This window comes from Diadema setosum, chromosome 4, assembly GCF_964275005.1.
Source record: "Diadema setosum chromosome 4, eeDiaSeto1, whole genome shotgun sequence".
In the NCBI taxonomy this organism is placed as follows: Eukaryota; Metazoa; Echinodermata; class Echinoidea; order Diadematoida; family Diadematidae; genus Diadema; species Diadema setosum.
Genome location: NC_092688.1, coordinates 25,767,182 through 25,785,481, shown reverse-complemented (window position 1 = coordinate 25,785,481; position 18,300 = coordinate 25,767,182). Strand labels below are relative to the sequence as shown.

The 18,300-nt window shown below is 36.7% G+C and overlaps 1 pseudogene; it reads left to right on the top strand.

The window, feature by feature from the left end:
• The first annotated feature begins 1,629 nt into the window (after nucleotides 1-1,629).
• On the top strand, nucleotides 1,630-13,089 carry LOC140227763 (uncharacterized; annotated as a pseudogene).
• Nucleotides 13,090-18,300: the final 5,211 nt, after the last annotated feature.

Below are 18,300 nucleotides of genomic sequence, written 5' to 3'. Positions count from 1 at the left end.
ACATGGCGGCCATTTTGAAAAATGGCCGCCACGGCCGCAAAAGGGAGAATCAGAATGGCTTTCATATCAGAAATGACTTGTATTGGCATCATGTACATGTGTACCAAGTATGGTGCTTTTACCATTAAGTGCATGATTTTTTCTATATCCACTGGACTAAGAGAGATGAATAGAGAGAGAGAGAGAGGGGGGGGGGGGGGAGAGAAAAAGAGAAAATGCTCTGTGAATTTGTTAAGGGTCGAAAGTAGTTTTTCATACTCAAGAGTTTTATTTATCACTTTGGTTTACATATATTTCATGTTCAAAACATGCATCTATAGAACAGCACAATTTTTTATGGAGTCATTCAGCTTGCTGGAAGCACTTAGGCGATAATAATGTAGTCCGAAAGTACCTTATTAATTTCAATACTGTCACGATCACAGAACTATGATAATAGATCTGTGATAATAATATGACAATACAATTATCTCAAGCGACAGCTTGCATGGCGTGGGCGTTTTATAACTGAAACTAATGCTTGGCATTCTCGAGTGGCTGCATGCTGTGGATCCTCCTGTATCGCTTCCTTGAAAGCCCAGACAACTTTATGAGATTCTGCTCGAACGCATTCTTATCATGCGCACTCAGACTTTTCAATACTCCAACGCCATCAATCACCTCAGTACCATCAACAATATTTTTTGTTCATATCTATTCCACGTTGTATGTAAGGATTGAAGGGAACATTACACCGACTTTCAGACTTCCGTAGCGTGCTGTTATTTCGGAATTATCTGCAGTGGCTGTGCTATGATTTCCCATTTTTTTTTTTTTTTTTTTGCGATGGAGGAAAGAATGATATTCCTCGTATGGATTTCTGCTCATTTCTTGTTTAGCAATCCTTTTATGAAGTCCTCAGCACTTGGAACTAATACATGTGGGTACCTTTCAATTTTCTTTCCATCATTGACATATCTCGCACATTTCTCTCCTTCTCAGTTCTTGTAGCAAGTCAGTGTTTACACGAGAATGGAATGTTCTGTCAGATATGCTTGAACTTTTGTCCTAATAATTCCCACAAGTAATAGGTTCAATAAAGTTAACCTTTATCATTTTTATCTGCTGCGTTTGTGAAAGAATATTCATTGATAACTTAACTACTGGCATGTGATCTCCAGGAAGACGAATGCGTTACAAGAATTCGGCAAGAAATAGTACATGATTTGGCATTTTAAATCATGTCACAGAACTGACATCAGCTCGAATACTCAGAGGAATTTTTCATTGTTCCTTTTATTGCTATTCTCATAATTCATTAATTTACGTGCACTCTTTGTGATCCTTATCATCACACAGATTACAGTCTAAATTGTTCGGGGATTCCACTTGAATGGGAGATACGGTGTGACCAAACCTGCGTTGACAACCGTGACAGCTGGGTTCTGCAGGCACCCAGTGGAAGGAGAATCCTCTATACCGTCTATCTAATCAACAACGGAGTGGTGGGATTCGAAAGACTTGATGAAATAGGGAACAAGAAATCTCGGAATCTGATATTGAAAGACTCAGAGTATTCTCCCTTTTTATCGCTCACTCATCAGACGAAGCTACGGTTATGGTATATATATCTACCCTGTGAAATTCAACATGTCAGTGAAGTGTTACGAGGGTAAGTGTCTATGACAATTTCATGAAGAAGCTGCGTTTGTTTTATTCACTCCAACAATAATTTCCTTCAGTTCTCTTGAACCTGACTTTATCTTTCGAATTGCAACAGATTATGTATGATTGCGTAGACCGCGCGTACACTTTAATTGTCAAAAAGGCACGTGATTTCAAAGCGCACATGTGAAAGTAGACCATTTAGACTGTAAAGTGAAACGGTAATATCTACATTCAAAGAAGTAAAAATTACAGTCTTTTTTGCACAGAATAATGATACTATGACTATCGTATAGAAAATAGGTATCCTGAACAAAAAATCCAAGTCCTTATGTCGATGGTATCTATAAGAGACTGCGTCAAAACGCAGGCATAATTGAAAAGAAATCAAAGAACTAAAATATATCATAATGCGTCATTTTCATCTAAGCCATGATATCAATATGATGGTGTACTTATACAAAGTTCATACCATTTTTTCTCGATTGACGAGAGAATATCATGATTATTGTTGTGGCTCAGGGGCTAGAATCACGGATTCTCAATCTCTAGCCCCCTTCTGAGTTCGATGGCGGCAGCGAGAATACATCTTAGCATTGTCCTGGTGGTTTGGAGGGGATTTAAGGCTGCGGTTCTTGCCGTGGTTGTTTGTTTTTATACAGTTTCAATTCTTCCATAGTGGCTTTATACTTAACATCAAATTAAATGACAATTTCTACCTATGAAGACTTTCAATCACTGCAGAAATAACCTTATTTGCATATCAACTTTGCAATCTTTGCATCAAAATCCATATCAAAAATGCAGCAAAGCAGAATAAGTAAACTACGATTGATTGTAAAATGCATTGTCTATCCCTGAAATGGTACAAAATAAAATCGCGACACCGAATTCGCAGGGACATGGATGGCAATGGCAATGCAATGTGTCCAAAGAATTTGACATTTCTTCAAGACTTCGATGGTACCTCTAATACTGGGCCATTATTATCATTTTTTTTTATCAGTTTCGGAGTGTAGGAAGTGTGTTAAGGCCTCAGGGTCAATGCTAATTCAAGCAACAACAAACAACAACAACAACAACAACATCAAAACGAAGAGTACAATGTTTCTCCTGCTGTAATTGATACACTTTATCCTCAAGGAAAATTTAGGTGAATATCTCGAACAAGGATATAGATCTTATCATTCCGATATTCCTCCCTAAAATCATCTTTACCTCGAATGAGCTACGATGGCTGATTACATGAGAATTATGCAATCATTAATGAATTATTATACATTAGCAGTAACCACAATTCATTTTATTTCCTCGAACATCAATCTTCAAGGGATGCCATCGGTGAAGCTGGTTGATGGACTCTCTCCCCTTGAAGGCCTGGTGGTTATCGAATCAGACAAATACGTCTGCTGAGATAGATTTACCCCCAAAGCTGCTGAATTGGTCTGCAGAGAGCTCGGTTTCCCGGCTGCAAGGGAGTATACAAGCCAGTCTATTTTGGCCAATGGGCCTGCAGCAACACGAGACAAGACTCTAGTCCTCTTGTGTGGTGAAGGTAACCGCAGAACTGTCATGATTGTCATTATGCATGCCGATAAAAAACTTGTGAGTAATGCATGTGCACCGTTTCATGTAGAATATAGCATGCATCGCATCACAGACAAAGGGAAAGTTGATAGTTGACAAGCACACTATAGTCTGCGTCAAAAGGTGAAATCTGCAAGGTATTCAAAGATGGAAATTCATAAGCAAAAGTTTGCGAGGTATTGTCATAATCATAATTCGGTTTTTTCTTTTGATATACGTGCAACACTTCTCTGTACATGCAAAATCTTTAATGCCCAGATACATTTTCATATCTGATTTTTTACACCTTGATTCTTTACTGTGTAGCTTGTTTTCTTCATACATGCATACTTATCAGATATGGCAACTGTTGTTCATGTCTCAAACTTTCATGAGAAATGCAGCGTTCAAAACTTAAGAATAGTTAATGAACTACTTTGTACAATATCAATGCACAGAGCCGCTGCGTGTAGTCGACTGCCTAAAGACAACAACAACCGAGTGTTCCTCAAACAGGATTGTTAGACTCCCGTGCCGAGGTGAGAGATGTAAACATCGAAATTTGCGAATTATATATCATTGTTAATAGAGGTAATATAATATGCTACGGCACATAGATGAATTGAATTCTTATGTTTGACAATGATTGTGTATGGCGAAACCATAAATTCCGATGTCATGTGTATAGATTTTATTACAATTATCATTTCCAGGTGCTTCAGGTATAAAGAAATGGACTTGTTTTCAAACAGAAATGCTTGTTAAAGTGTCATTTCAGTTGTTCTGCAATATCTACAATTTGATTTTTCAGTGATTGGAATAATTCTTGAGCAGAAAGGAAACCATAGGCAGGTTTAAATAATAACATTTTGTGACTGTTGTAGAGCCTGGATTTCTCGGATGCTACAAAGGCAACCAACTAAACCTTTAAGCAACATCCCAAGTTGTACTTGACGTTGATTCGGACGGCGAGTGCATGTCTACCTGTAGAAGACAGACCGTAAGCAATGGCGTTGCTGTCATGCAAAAAGGAATGTGCAATTGTTTTCAGTCTGAAACGTATGCGCAGATCATTTCTGACGGAAACTTTTCTCACAATTGGACATGTGCACTTGCGACAGAGTTTGACTCCAACCGACATTATTCATTTAACAGTGAGTACGCCGAGACATCAGAGAGTAAAATAAATGTAGACAAGCATCAATGACAATGAAGACGACAGAATTATTTTCTAATAAATTCTGACACCTGTAATTGCCACAATAAACCGTTCTTAATTAACTCAGTGCACATTTTGAAAATGACCTTTCTTTCTTACTTTTCCCCTTTCTTTCTCAGTTGGTTGGGCATTTCATTCGTTTTCGAAGTGACATAGTCATGATGGTGCATAACAGACTTGCAAGACTTAATAATCTATGGAATTCATGTTCAAAGAAGAAGAAGAAGAAGAAGAAGAAGAAGAAGAAAAATGTACTTGCGTAAATAACCAGCAGGTGACCAGCGGGAGCATCCATGTAGTGCTTTGCATTAAATGCCTGAACACGGAGTCATTTTATCATTTTTGCCAATTTCTAGGCTTTAATGAACACTCTGTTGCTGTCAGATGGATGTGTCCGTATATACTTCAAAATCATGTTTATTCCCATAACAAAACTATCGATGTACATCAATGCTTTTCATTAATAACTGATACTTCAGACCCTCTAGTGGTACATAGTGAATAGTAATATTAAGGAAGCAATCCAGTCGTAGAATCACATTTTCTGACTTGCACAGTATTTCATGCTATTTCATAATCAGAAATACAATAAAATATGCAGTCATTATGATTTCATATTCATTTTATTCGCTATTGGCATCATAGGTTATAAATGTAACAAGTGTCATGATCTTAATCTATGATATTGCTTTAGTAGTTCTCTTTATATATTGTGATGGTGGTAGTGGTTATTTCAACCTTTCCGTCATGGCTCACGAGAATTTCCTGTATGTCTCCTTTATTGAAAGTCTCGGTAGGAGTTTGAAATCATCCTGGGATTGTGCCCAATGGAAGTTGGGACTCGGATATTACGAGCTTCGGGTCGAAGATAACTCTCACCTGTGACAAAGGTTACACCATCAACGGGAGTGCAACACTGCAGTGTGTGATACAACCTAGATGGTCGACTTACTTCCCGGTTTGGAACACTTCAATCCCTTCTTGCCAAGCAGTCGAAAGGAAAGCAAACGGTCTGTCCTAAAAATCATTTTTGACAGTATATATATATTATTATCAACGATTATTATCTTCAGTAATCTCTGCTTTGTAAAATAGTGTAAGACGGAGCGATAGAGAAAAAAAGACAGCATTTTATTTTTGTCTTGAAGTGAAGGAGTTGTGAAATTTTCTGGTATATACATGTACGTGTATTATGTATATATATATTCATTTGTATCTTATATGAGAGTTATCTACATTTGAGCGCGGTTAATGACGAATATGTGCCATTTGAGCCTTCACCTAAAACACTCGACATGACATAAAGCGCGATAATGACTGCTGTTTTAAGTTCCTGGTATTAATACTTCCATATATGATGAAAAATTGAAGTAAGTCATTCAAATGCGTTGACACAAGACAAACCTTACCTACAAAATTACTCACTACTCGAATATACAAAATCGTGTTGTTCCCCGCGGATTAATTCATTGGGAAACATAAATCTATACTCGGTATGTCTTTTCCATGATTACGATACGTGCTCTGAAATGCTCACTGCATGTTTTCCTTCTCTTAATTTGAAAATATACCAAAGAGATAGGCATTTTTACCATCTGATCACGTAAGCTTACGACACCACAGGCACCACTGATTTGAACTCCATGAAGTTTACTCCTGAATTTTATCCTTTCTTTGCTGTGGTATCAAACATGTTTTCATTAGGTTGTTATTGTTTTTGTGGATGGGAATGTTTGTTCACAGACGCAGAGTGGCAAGATGGCAATAACAGCACAATGCCTACACAAAGTATAGAAAACACTTCTAAGTGTATGTACTACAGTTGGCAAATACCATGTAACATATGAGCAAAACCGTATGTGCAATAATAAAATGATCACAATGTTAAAAGTAATTCATATTTGGCATATTCATAAAGTAGCAGGTCAAAGGTCCCTATGCGCTTGGAATAAACATTACCACCAACAAAAAGATGGTAATTGTGAAGTTCGCAGACATCAAGAGTAATGGCGACTAGCTTGAATTTCTGTTGTCTGCAAAGCCTATAACTTCATTTTTATGCCTCCGCAACGAAGTGGCCGGAGGCATTATGTTTTCGGGTCGTCCGTCCGTCCGTCCGTACGTCCGTCCCGTTTTGTTTTTGTCGATATCTCAAGAACCGTGTGGTGGTTTTACATCAAACTTGGTATTAGGGTATATCCTTGGGGGATAATACTTTGTGTGGATTTTAGGGTCACAGGGTCAAAGGTCAAAGGTCACAGGTTATTTTGTGAAAAGAAAATTGAAATTTCATGTTTTTCTCCATATCTCGCAAATGGTTCAAGGTACCTTAAAATGCAATATGCCTGAAGGTTTTTTTTTTTTTTAAACTTGATGTATGGCATGTATTACCCAATATATATTTTTGGGGAAGTTTCTTGCCAAAAGGTCAAAGGTCAAAAGGTCAAAGGTCAAGTGAAAGTGCTAAATTGCACTTTTTCCTCCATATCTCGAAAGTAACTCAAGGTATCATCATGAAACTTACATATTTATGCATGTTCTACCTAACAGTGATTCTCTGTGGAACTGTGAGGTCAAAGGTCAAAGACCAGGTTTAGATAATGCTATTTTCCCATTTGATACTGAAATTATACTTTTTCTCAATACCTTGAAAATTACTCAATGCATAAACTTATAAAAGGGTCAAAAGTCAAGTAAAAATCATCAGTTCCCCAAATACCTGCACTCTGACATTTGAATAATTTATCCAATTGAACCTAGTTCTAGGAAAGTGAACATTCAGCACATTTGTGGCAAACCTGTCATTTTAATATTTTGCCAATTGTGTGAAACTGTCATCACACATTGTCAAGACATTGTACTATAGACCTATTAGGAGAACCATGCATTATGGCGGAGGCATATCAGTCGCCGTAGCGATATATCTAGTTTTAAATACTATTTTGCGACATACAATAACAAGACAATGGTATGAATTCAATACAATGTAGGGGCCATGTGTGTGTGTGTGTGTGTGTGTGTGTGAGTGAGTGAGTCTTTTTGATAGGGTGATGACTACTCCAAAGAGGGTCAAGGGTAAATGTTCTGTGTATGTATATTTCCCTTTGAGGGGAAACATCTCATGGCGGAATTTTTGAATTATGTTTTTTTTTCTTTTTTTTTACTCTTTTGGTAACAGGATTTCTGATTCCTCTTCTCTTACTTTTGTTTCAGAAGAGCCAGACATTTTTCCTTTTTTTTTTTGGGGGGGGGGAGGATCAGCGGCCTGTGCAATGTCAACATCTTCATTATGAGCATTCATACACTACAACTTTTCATACTTTTATCACCACGTACACAAGTCTGATATCTAGAATAGATAAATAGATCTATTATGATCGTATTTTCCATCTTGGGGATAGGTGTTTAGGACATTATATCATCAGCATGTATACCATCAATAATTGTGGTGGGTTTATCTCAATGCACAGGGCAGACGCAGACTACTCAAGACAGTACGTCATTGCGAGAGACAACTGAAACGTCTCCGTCTCAGTCAGGTGAGTTTATATTGATTCGAGCCGTAGTAAAAATGTGTTTTTGTTTCTAGTGTTTCCACTTTTATCTCCTAACGAATTAATTGCATATACGCAATAACTACATTGGACAACTTCGCTACTATTGCCTAAACATTATTGTTTCACCACCTGGTTTAGACGCAAACACACTAGATGTGGTTCTTCATTGTTTTTTCATAGTGAATTGATCATGGATCAATATACTGGATTCAACTTTTGAAACTGTTACTGTCTCTTACTGAAGAAGAGTTTAATTCTTACGATACAAGAATAAAAAAAAATATCCATGAAGAAATGAAGAAATGTTGCAATGCGCCGTTCTTCAACAGGAACTGAAAAGAAAGCTCTTATCAATCGATTATCAGATTTTCGTGGTGATGTAACTATCATTATGCAAATGTCAGTTGATCTAATGAAAAGGCATTTTCCTGAAAAAAAGGGTCAATGAGGGAAAATGGGTTACAAGTGCAATGAAAGTGCATCCATATCATTGTGCAAAAGGGCCAAGTAATATTGTGAAGTAAAGTAAGCAATTATTGACCATATTTTGTTCCCCGTTATTCTTTTATAATTTTGGAAAGTCTAAACGCTCTGCTTAAATATCAGAGTTTGATGGGATGAACTTTACTACTTTACCATCAAAAATATTTTCATATTATGTATATTTGCATGTAATTATAAATCATTGCAATATCGATGTTTTACTAAACATTATGATTATATTATATTATTTTGTAAATGTATCGAAATAAAATGTGACATTCGGAATACATATAAATATTTTATATTTATATCTTAAATATGTTAAATATTATAGATTGAATTTGAACTTAATGCTTTATCTTCCAGATCCTAAGAGTTACGAGAACAATTATGGTATTATTATGTACATCCTGGGAACCTTTCTCGTTGTTTTTGCTGTGGTTGGCATACTGTCCAACGCTTGGTGTAGGCATCAACAGAAAAGGTGAATTTTTGTCAAAACAAGTTTGTAAATCTGGGGTGTGAAATCATTTTATGCGACTCACTAAACAAAGCATAACATTCAGAAGTGAGTGTACATTAAATGCACATGAATGTTGAAGTAAGTTTGCTGATGATCTGCATTCCTCTTTTTTAATTGGTAGGTGAACATGTCACGAAAACCTCAGTTTCTGGTTGCCAGACATTTTATTATATTATTCCATCTGTCGCCCAAAACTTTTGACACAGTATTTGTTCAACATAACTTGTGATCGTCCATGACAAAACCAACAAAAAGTTGCACCCCTTGATTTTACGTGAGGACTCAAAAAAGGTGAAACTGGTCAACCAAGTCAATCTTGAGTTTTCCATGTTTTCTGAAAGAGCTATTCTGCTTCTACATCATTCCTAAGTTTGGGAGTATAAGATGGATTGAAAAGTGCGTTTTCAGCAGTTTTTCAACAACCCCTTTTTTGTAGAGTAGTGTGATCGGGCATGTCTTAGAGGCTCCTTTCATTTCATGAAAATCTTTTGCACACTCTTCACTTTCAATTCTAATAACTTTTGAAAACAAAATGCTACTGCTTTAAAAGTTGGCATTAATCATGGACAGAATGTGTTAATAGAGCATGCTGAATTTCAGCTTGATTTGATAATGTCTTCGATGTGGTTGCTCCGATGGCGTACATCCTCTTCTTGTCCAATTCATCGCGCTTGAATAGACCATGTACTTTAGAGCCTCTTTTCCCAGTTCACACTTTTCCAGAGTGTGTGCTTTGTTTCCAATATTTAGATAGGTTAGAAGAGTGCATTTTAATTGAATTATATATCATTTTAAAGCTTGGAGTCTGCTCTTTCAGAATAGCTGAAAATCCATGTCTGGCGACTTTTTGTTGGTTCTGTGATGCAGGGTCACATTTTGATAAGAAAACCATCACCAAAACAAAAACATGATGCCGCGTTTGTTTATATGGAGTCGAAAAAAGTAAAATAAATCAGATAGCAGAGAAAATATCTATGCCAGAATTAGTATTGTTTTACCCATCGCGTCCTTCTGCTGATGTTTGGTAACATCGAGGAGGTTTAAGATTTGGAGTTTCAACTGGCTGTAATTATTCAAACAGTTGTCAGTTTTCTATTGATGTACAAAACACGTCCACACGTGCATGTGTGCCTTTGATGATCGATGTTTGATGCCGCCGTCTCGCTGAGCGATCTGAAGATTCATTTGATAATGTTGGCTATATTTTGCTAGTTTATTTATTAAATAAAATGAAATCTCACTTAATGATAAAGCATATAAAACAAAAATCAATCCCGTCCAGAAATTTGTGCAAAAGTGTAGATCACAGCTGTATCATGTTAAAGTGTTTAAAACTGTTTCATCCTGGAAAGCCGGTTTGATCACTTTTCCACTAAATTCCCACAAATAAAACTGGAATCTTCAAGTATAATTCTTTATTGATATTCTATCAGATTAGTGCACGGATATCCCCAGTCGAGTAATTTTCATTTTTAGTTCATCATTTTTTTTTCGTCCAAATCCTATTCGCGCATCCCCGTGTCTTTACCATTATATATCACCTGTCTTTTATAAGAAGAGATAGCGAAAAGTATTATCATCACAAAGACATATCTTCCTACAGAGTGACTGGTGATAATGCAATGAGACACGGGTCAATTGTCTTCCCCTCTGCACGGCAGATCCTGTTTGGCACATGCTTCAAATATGTGGCATATGTGAGTGGCGGTATCGAACGTCTAGGAAATGGATATATAAGACGGTTGTGACTCCATTCTCTTGAACCTCCTTGGTAACATTATGATTATAATTACATGCTAATCAATGAAAATGGGACTGTTAAATCTCGATTTAATTTTGCTCATCTCAAAACTCTGCTGCCAAAAGTTAAACTAATTTGAGCTACATTAGATACTACGACATAAAAGGAAAGAAAAAAGTGGTGGTATTTGTATTCTGCTGTGTTAGATACTGTAGTGACAGAAATTTTGTATCACAATTTGTTTATTGAAAGCAATGAAAAATTGAAAAAAAAAAAGAATGATATTAATAATTTTTTGATAATGGACTTATTTGTGCTGTGATCTACAGTAACGTCCTCTTCAGTTTGACAGTATATGCATTCTAAGAGCATTGCTTTCTTTCTTTATTCATTTTATGTTATACGTATAGGCGTCGACAAGCTTCAAGTCAAAAGTCGAAAGTCCATTCCAATGAAGTGCAGTCGCAACTGAATCCGCCAAACACTTCGACTCATATTGAAGGCACAGGAGATCACGGAGGCGCCACAGCTCATCCAGAGAACGCGTATGAGAACCGTGCAGAGGTAATGACAGACAAATTACGTCTTATGGGTCACGGGTTTCAATTTTCAGTTTAGAAGTGAGAATTTCACTGTACGTATGTGTGTTTCTGTGGGGGGGGGGGGGTTGAGCAGGCTTGGGACGGAAAATGTAGCAGAAAAATCTCCTCAACTTTTTTTTTTCATTTTCTTTAAAAATTCACAGCGTGTAGTGAGTTTTGAATATAATAAATCCAATTCGTGGTCCATCTAACTTACGTAAATGAATATAAATGCTCCCTGCAGCTGAACTTGCATGAGAAAATATTGAGTAATCTGGAAAAAAAAAAAGAAGGAATTTATTCTCAACGGCTACCAGAAAATCCACAAAAATTTGCATAGATTTATTTTTGCCAAATAAACATGCATAATCGTACAATGCATTTCTGGTCGACTTTTTGATTTTATAGATAGTATTTTCTTACAGTGGTACATCTTCTTTAAATACGTTTTTGCGCTTAGAATCATTGCCTGAAAGCAGTGGTGCTTTTTAGCAGTTTTCGGAGACCAATTTAGTCACTTCTGCTACAAATTTGTTATCTCGATTTTCCACCTCGAAATGTGTATGCGTACTATCATGATTATTAAAAAAAAAAATATGAACAGCAGTGCCTCTGACATAATCAGGAACAGTATATTACTACGCTGTGCCCAAAATTCTAAGTTATATGACAATACAATAAGTAGTGTACATCTTGCTTTTTAGCTGTTTAGTTTTAAATGCTGACATGGTTCACACACAATCGTCGACATAAGCTGACCCAAGAAGTGCACTAGAATAGGTCCTATTCTTCAGTCTCGTTTTTCTATAGTTTTATTCCAACTTGCTTTGATGATGTGGCAATCCTGCAAGTTTCATGAGTAATATTTTAGTTTTAAGCAGAAAATACCTTTTCAGGATATGATACAATAGTATGATAGATGTGCCTCATGGAGACTCATTGTGTCTTTCATGAAATAGGGTCACATGTCACCAGACCTGTCTCTTGAAACTAGAATGAGCATCGGGAGAGGTATTGCAAATTCAGCAGAGACTAGATCACGTCCTTCTTATGACGTCATACACCCGGAGAGTGAACACTTTTTTGAGTGTATACATATGGGAGCTAATAGCAGGAAAGCACTATACATGGACATGTCAGGCTCAGAGAAGAAAGGGAAGAAGAAGGTCATATTTCTTCAATCAAGACACTTTGATAAAGATGAAGATGTTGATGAAGACGGCTACCTCCTTTCCAATGTCAGTCTGCACAGAGCTACTAGATTTCAGCCTGAAGCAAGTCGAGATGCCATAGAGGCCAGTGACATTGCCAGTGGCTCACGCTGTGGTAAAGACATCAACATAGCATCATCCACCACATCCAAAGCTGTAGGTGACACTGGTCAATATAGGAACTACCAGTTTCCAATCTACCATGAAATTCCTTCAGTTTCCGACCAAGCTGCACCCACTTTAGAAACGGAGAACTGTCCTACCTACTTGAATGTCTAAGGAAATGACGAATTTGACCCTTATGCGATGACCCAGAACGATCCTTTATATGCAGCTTCTATCTATCCTAGCACGTCACAAGTTGAGCATGAGGTGGATGAACATGGCTATCTCGTTTTAGAAGCACATACTGATGAAAACATCAATGATCGCTGTGAGAGCCAAAACAACTTTCCGTCCACAAAAATAGATTTATACGAAAGCGACATTTCCCCAAGAAGAGAAGATGACCTCGATTCAACAGTGTATGAGAGTATTCCTCGTGAACCAGAACTCGCAATATGACTTTACACTTATTTTATGAACTGTGTCTTACACGTCACAACAACGACGACTATATACGATGGATGATATTCGCCATTCTGGATGTTCGTTATTCCGAAACACACACTCCCTATACCCAGATGTTTGTATTCTGAAAATGAAATAGGGTTCCTAAATCCGAACATTTGTGGAGTGATTCAGAAGGCTTGTTGGTCTAAAAAATGATATCAAATTCGGTATTTTGAAGGTTCGTTAATCCTAACATGTAATAAGATTCGTAAATAAAGTTCGTAAGTCCAAAGGTTTGTCGATCAGAAAACGAAAACGATTCAATAGTCCGAACGTTCTCTAATCCGAAAATCAAATAAAGTTCATTATTCCGAAGGTTTGATGTTGCGAAAATTAATTACAGTTTGTTACGCCGAAGGGTTGTTAATCTGAAAATGAAATAAGATTTGCAAGTCCGAACACTGTAAAAAATGCGACATGCGACATGTTTATGAACTAAACACAGTGTTGAAAATCTAAACACTTTGTTTAACATCTAAACACCCGGTGTGTATAGCACGTGTAAAGTATTGAGAGTTAAAGTGTTTAGCTTGGAGTGTTTAGTTGGAGTGTTTATTCTGGTCACGCTATGTTAATCTCAATATGTCCACATATATATGGAGAAGTGTTGGAAATGGTGTGTAAATTGTAATTTCTAGTTCCCTTTTATCACGAGATAGTGGAAACTGTTACGACATCAAGATGCATTATGATATAATTCATGTTTTAGGCCTTTCGTGGATATACTATATGCCTAATCAATAAAGAAAAAGGATAACCTAAAAATATGTAATGCAACTGTGATGAATTTATATTTTGGTTTCACATGTAGAGTCCTATATTTTAACTGCTAGAAAAAAAATGGGAGTTGTTTTTGTTAATGATTTCGTTCATGGTCTAGGGCAATACCCAATTGTTTGTTGGTTAGGCCTAAACACTTCTACTGTCAGGGTAAACAGACGCGTTTACTTTTAGAACCCCTCATAAACACGTTCTACACACCGCACATGTTTAATATAAACACTGTAATACTCGTACTTTACAAGTCAGCAGCGCATGTGACGGCCGCGGCCACAACGCACGCAGTGGTATCCTGTGCGTGTGCTTCTAGCGCACACTCGTTCTATTCATATGACCATAATGCACGCACAATTGGCGGGAAAGGAGATTTGTGCGTACCTGTACGGATGGATCTGTCTGATTGGCTGGCTAGCCTGCGCCTAGGCCTGTGTGTGTCCACCGCGCCGTGATGTATCGACTGCATATAGAGCACTGTGTATTATTCTTAATGGCGTCGAAGCGATAGAGTTATAGCCTGGCCGGCCTGCATGAAAGCGGTGAGTCTGCTGCTCTTTGTCTTTGTAAATACCAAGATTTATTGCAAAATTGCCCTCGTTTAATGTAAAACTGTGGTCGTAGAAATAGGCTACGCCCTTGAAGATTTTTATTTGTTTTATAGATTTCTAACTGTTAGATTTAATGTTAACTAGTATTATCGGGGAACGCTCTAACGTTACAGATTTTGCCTAACGACCCAACGTTATGGTTCTACGTTAGGGCCTATACGTATGGTTGGACCTACATTATGTACTGACGTACTGTCTAGACCTAGTGGCCCAAAACCACTATTTCGGCGCAATTGGTCAAAAATCGTGTCGCTCATGTTCCTTCTCACCTAGGAGAGATAAAAAGCTCTTTCAAAATGCCCCTGTGATTTTATGTGATACCAAGGGACATATAAACAAAAACTGAAATCATTTCGAAGGCGAAATTATACCACTAAGCCATTGGTGGAGGGATAAGTTCGGCCAACAGGCTTAAAAGTGCATGTCGCCAACGATGATTTTTAATGTTTTCTCAACTTTGTGGGAAAATATGAGCATAAAGCGGAAGCTTACTCACGGTTTCAGAAAAGTGGCTTAAGGTTCTATGAAAACCTAACACAACTTTTTAAACTAACCATTCTTTATCAACAAAATAACTGATGGAAATGTGTCGCCAGATCCGCTGAAACATACGTTACCATCTTTGTACTGCCAACTTGGTTATGCTATTACAGTGAGTACTACACAATTGTATTGTTTTTCTGACCAAAAGGGGTGTAAGTTTATGTTAAAAGATATTTCATCACACAGCTTCAAAAGACATGCGACTGCTAATCTCGCAAATATAGATTTTAAAAAGGTAGATTTAAGAGAAGTAACATACGTTACCATCTTTGTAAAAAGTATGAAGGTGCATGGCTCTGAATGATTGTTCTAGAGTTGAGACTAATGGAGTAGATTGTCGTCATACCCATGGGTGGCAAAAGATTCACTATTATGTTGCTAACTTATACGATTTAATCCACAAGTGTAACATACGTGATGTAACTTACGTTACCACCAAATGACAGAAAGCTTAATTACACCATTAATTACCACCTAAATGTACATTTCTCGAATCTGTGCCGTCGATTTGAGGTCATGGGATAGCTCAGCAACTTCTTTCAATGGCATCTTGAGCACTGGCAGCGCGCAAAATACCTTTACATGATGTGTTGAAAAACTGAGTAAGTATTTGATTGTTGGAAATGTGTTGTTGTTTTTCATAGAATCATGCTTTACTTCTGTTTATTGTGTCTTTATTAAGTCAGTAGATTCCACCGTAAAAATCCAGTTATTGCGTTGCTGTACAGGTTTATTCTTTTGAAATAAATCACTCAATTTATTACGTAACGTATGTTTCAAATTTTGGTAACGTAAGTTTCAAGATGTTGTCATGTTGATAACAGACAATCCACAGAAAAGCCCATTTAATTTGAGACAATTTAATTGTTGCAGTTATGATGTTGATGAGTTTCTCCGTCAAAACATATCAAATTCATTTACAGCTGTATGTTCTTGTTTGTTAGGAGGATGCAGTAACAGGGGACATAATCATAGTATCTTTGAAAAAAAAATCGTTTGGTGGGCGTTGATGTTCAACTTGGCTTTAATGATGTCATATTCCAGGTATAAACAATGAATTTAACATTGTTTTAAGAAAATTCAATAAATAGCTAATAAACTTAGGGATTACGCAGATCTCTACTTCAAAACTATTGGATCAGGTCCCTGCATTAATATAGTAACGTAAGTTTCTAGTTTTGGTAACGTAAGTTTCATCAATTCATGTCATTGAAAAAGGATATTTTAGAGAATGTGCGTGGATAAAAATAACATTTAACTGTTCCAGAACTATAGTTGAAGGAATTTCATAGGGAAATAAGTCTTTACAATTATATTTATCTTCGGTTATCATAAATCAATATGGTGACTTACTACTACCTGACTATTTCTAACGGAGAAAATTAACTCAAATTTGTGTCGTTATATCGTTGATGATCTCAAAGTGAAGAAAAACACACTTTGAATGAAGAAAAGGTAACAAAAATACATGTGCATTAAAGAAATGTAATTTTAACTATTACTGAGTATACCATCATAGATCAGGCCTACATGATAATAATAATGCTAATAATAATTATAGTGATGTATGTTTCAGTAAGATATATGTTTAAGACATCAACATTTTTTGTTCTTCCTTCTCGTTGAAGTTAATGCAGTTGCAATGGGGAAGAGCAGTGCTAAGACTAAAACCCCATGTATAGGGAACGTATAAGCTGCAATCAGATTGGCGAAAAATCATACCTCTAAACAAAGATTCAAGAAAAAAAAAACATGTACCCGTCGCGTAGTTGACAAAAAAAGAAACAAAGTCACGCATCTTTTTTTTCTTTATTTACCCTACCAGGGTAACTATAGGGGAGGGGGTTCGAGGTCCCCCGCCCCTTTGCCAGCAGTCAAAATATAAACAAAAGGAAATAAAAAGAAAAAATGAATCGCAGAATCCTCCTCCCCAGTTTGAATTAAACAAATAAAAAAAACATGAAATTGGGCTTGTAATGGCAGCATAGAATTAAGCTGAAGCCTTTCTTTATATTTCTTCAATTTTCTTTTCTTTCTTTTTTTTTCTTGCTTGTCAGTCGATGAAACCTGGTAAAAGAAATGAAACAAAAGAAAAAATGGCACGGGAGCTTTTATTTTTCTCCCTGTCAGGTGATTAAAACTGGAAGAAGTCGACTTTTTCTAACTCTGACCCCATCCCCCACCCCATGAAAATCCTACTTACGGGCCTGCCTGTAATCATTATCAGTACCTTTGTTGTGCATGTATAGCAACTTGTCCTTTCACTTTTCTTTTGAACGATTCAAAAACATTTTTCCATGCAGGAGACAATTTCCAGATACGGCAAGAATTATTAATGCAAGACTTGTTATTCTTGTTATCGTTGTGGATTATACTGTCTTATGCATACATAACAAGGACAATCGAGTACATCATTTCACTAATGACAATTTCATTCATCCTACCCAGTATTGTGCTAATGCAACAGTACTATGTAATTTGACGTTATTTCATCGACCTCATTTGCCATAGTCAACTTAGTAAAGTGGTCATTTATTTAATTAACAAAGAACATTTCTTGGTTCCTTCTCTCCATATCTCTTGTTTACCGAGTTCAGAAATTTCAAATACAAGCAATACGGCGTTATTGTTCATTATGAAGCACTTTAGTAGAGTAACCATCTCGTTTCTGCCGTTTCTTGTTTCATACAAGTGTTAAAAATCTTGTGAAGATTGTATTGCAACTGCTAATTTCAAACTGTTCCTGCATAGAATAACTGTTGCGACAGGTTGCGACAGCAAAGTTATGGAGTCTGTAAAGTTATGGATTCGAAACATATCTTTCAACAGCATGAAGTGACAGCTGAAGATAACAAGTTACAAGACATCAATATGAAGATAACACATTACAAGACGTCAAGCATACGAAAAATTCCATTATGATAAAATTGAAGTGAAACCTACGTTACCCACCACTCGTTTTATATTACACGTACATCATGACAATATTTTCGTCCGTGAAGGCACGTGAAAGCATGTTCCCAACTCTTATCATTTCAATGCCATAAATTCATAAGTATGAAGCCAATTGTCTTCAAAATATCAACAGTAACGGATTAATGTTCTACTCCAGAGTTTATACGCGGACATGTTATAAAGTCTTGCAGTTTTACAACTATTTCAATTGTAATTTTTGAGAATTGTATCACCATGATATTGCGACATCTTGTTATAATATACGTTCACTTAGAGTTGA